We start from the raw sequence: 3,477 nt of genomic DNA on the forward strand, positions 1-3,477 counted from the left end.
TCCTGGTGGAAGGCAGAGCAACGTCTCAGCCATGGGACTGAGTTAAGTGCAGGAGTAGCAGCGCTTTTCCCTCCTACAACTAAAGCTAAGATCGACACATGAATTAGAACCAGGAGCAGTTTTTAAAGCAGAACCAGGACGTGATCTCATTGTTCTAGGTGGAGATTGGAGCAGCATGTTGGATGTTACACTGGATAGGAATGAGGAAGAGCCACATATACAGTCAGACTCCTGTTTATCCAGTGTGATGAAAAACTGGTCTTTCTCAGAAGTGTGTGAGATCATAATCCTTCAACACAACAGTACATCTGGGTGAAACTTAACACTGGTTTCATTTCTGTGGAAGACTGGACTGTTCTTACACATCATGAAATATGTAAAAAAAACAGGGTTTTAAACACTACCATTGTTCCAACGTCACTTTCTGATCTCAAACTTATTACAATTAAATGTACTACAGTATAACCACAGGATCTCACAGGAGTCCTTACTGGCATCTCAGTGTGAAGATGATGATGTTTGTGAGATAAATAGTAAATTGGAGAGATAAACAATCCCACTTTCAAGACATAATTCAGTGTTTGGGAATTGGGCAAAGTGCATATTAAAACTTTAAAGCTTCTCCTTCTGCTTTATGTTTAAAGAAGGCAGCAGAACAGTTGGGGCAAAACTAATGATGTAAGATGTTTCTCATCCCTGCACTGGAGGCAGACATCCTTAAATCAGTATCACTAAGAAATGCTCTAGTTGCTGGAAACATTACTAAAGTTGGGCATTTAGCCTCTGATGATGGACGGGTATCTGCAGAGACTTTGGCTGTCAAGCTTGGGATAAGATCTGACCCAAGTGCTGGAGAGATGACCACAGGATCATCACCACAGGATCATCACCACAGGAACATCACCACAGGAACATCACCACAGGAACATCACCACAGGATCATCACCACAGGATCATCACCACAGGAACATCACCACAGGATCATCACCACAGGAACATCACCACAGGATCATCACCACAGGATCATCACCACAGGAACATCACCACAGGATCATCACCACAGGATCATCACCACAGGAACATCACCACAGGATCATCACCACAGGATCATCACCACAGCATACCACAGTTTCCTGAACACATTCGACAGAGAGGAAGACATCTCCTTCCCAGAGCTGAAGGTCTCAGCCACAAATGACATGTGGCAGGAAACGGAGGGTGGACTTCTGTCCTTTGTGACACCTCCACCGCGGCGTCTCAGTGTCATTGGGAAGTAAGCACTCTAGCACTCTATGTCCTTTCAGGATCAGGCTCTTCACCCAGAGGTAGCTGGAGGATCTTGTACAAACCCCCTATAGACAGAAGGTCATGGTATAATAGGCACAAACAGACACAGGGCACGTCTCGGGGGACGGCAGCCCCTTCTGTGGACAGCTAGAAACAGTTTTTCTTTTGTTTTCTAATTAAGGCTTGTTCCTCTGTTTTATCTCCTGCAGGAGTGTTGTGGTGTCGGACTTCCAGGGGTCTTCACAAAACAATACAAACAGAAGGAGCTCCATGTTCTAGTGAATGTTATTTTTGCACAAACTAAATTAGCTACACGGTTGTCGCGTATGTACAAGTTGTGTGTTTAAGGTGAACAGATAATAAATAAAATCTCGCTTAAAGATCAAATTTGCTAATAAATAATATAATCCCCCCCCCCCCCCCATACGTGCTCTGTTTCATTACATATGTATAAAACGTATGGAACCCAGTTATTGTTTTAATTATTGGATTTATTTTTAAATTGTAATCTTTTTTCTGGTAAATTAAAGAGATGTTAAAAGTCAAAAGTCTCTCTCTCTCTCTCTCCATTACTCTCTCCCTCCCTCCCCCCCCTCCCTCCCTCCCCCCCCCCTCTCTCTCTCTCTCCCTCTCTCTCCATTACTCTCCCCCTCCCTCCCTCTCTCTCTCTCTTCCTCTCCCTCCCTCCCATCCTCCCTCTCTCTCTCTCTAAAACTCTCTTCCTCTCCCTCCCTCCCTCCCTCCCATCCTCTCTCTCTCTCTCTCTCTCTCTCTCTCTCTCTCTCTACCTTAATTCTTCTATCCCTGATGTGGTCAGTCTGTTATTGATATTTAGTCTAATCTTTAAAAATCCCCCTAAAGTTGTTTTCTGTGTGTTACAGTTACACTCGCTGCTTTTTCACTTTACAGACGTTCACTTTAGGCCTGACACCTAAATCCTAAATTCAAGACTAGTTTAGTAAGACTAGTTAGTGAGACTAGTTTAGTAAGACTAGTTAGTGAGACTAGTTTAGTAAGACTAGTTTAGTAAGACTAGTTAGTGAGACTAGTTTGCTAAGACTAGTTAGTGAGACAATTTAGTAAGACTAGTTAGAGAGACAATTTAGTAAGACTAGTTAGAGAGACTAACTCATGAGTTTATGTATAAAATATTTTACAATTCCTGGAACCCTGTTTAAACCCCAAACCTGGATACATTAATATCTTATTAATATCTTATCAGATTTGTGCCACTAAATGAACTTTATTACTGTGTAAAAGTACAAAGTGCTTTGCTCATATTTAGCAAAAATAAAAACATGAAGTCATTTTAAATGTTATTTAGACACAAAAAGAATAAAGAAGTTCCTGCATTGTCTATTTATCTTGGTGTCTGTTACACAGGAGATTAAATAGTTCTGGTGTGTGGAGCTACAGGTGTGTGTGTGTGTGTGTGTGTGTGTGTGTGTGTGTGTGTGTGTGTGTGTGTGTGTGTGTGTGTGTGTGTGTGATGACCTATAAATCACAACCCACATTGTCAATGAGCCCCAAGCACCACTGACTTTTCTATCTTGGAAATCAGGAGTTAAAACAAATCCAGAGCTCCAACAGAATATTAGTAGATGTAGTAAATCACCACAGAGGAAGGAGTTTATTTTACAGCTAAACGAGTCCTTGGTGTATTTCACCTTGATGTTCTGATCAGTTTGACATCATACACACTGATATCAGAGCGTCACTATGACGATTAATATCAATCATATCAGTCACCACTCATAGTGTTACTGTGATATATCGTTACTCACAGCACTCAGAGTATATAATAATAATAACAACAACAACAACAACAACAATAATAATAATCATCATTAATTTAATCATTAACACCATTAATATAATTTGTGTCAAATAAATAAATACGCAGCTCACAAACTATTTCACCATCCGAGTAATTTCTGAGCCCCAAGCTCCACCTCCAGACTTTAGGCCACACCCCCTACCTGTAGGCATCTCACTAAACTATACACGCTAAAGGTCTCTTGACTGTGTGACTGAATTCAGGTTAAAGCTGAAAGAATTGTTGCTCCTTTCAGTCATGGTGATTATATAACTAATTATTTATCTGATGACGCCCAAAACATTGAATCTTTTGTTGTACACAAGGTCACACCTACTGAAGCACAGTTGATCCCTCACTGGGTGTTAAAGAGC

This window comes from Tachysurus fulvidraco, chromosome 12, assembly GCF_022655615.1.
Source record: "Tachysurus fulvidraco isolate hzauxx_2018 chromosome 12, HZAU_PFXX_2.0, whole genome shotgun sequence".
NCBI classification, from domain to species: domain Eukaryota; kingdom Metazoa; phylum Chordata; class Actinopteri; order Siluriformes; family Bagridae; genus Tachysurus; species Tachysurus fulvidraco.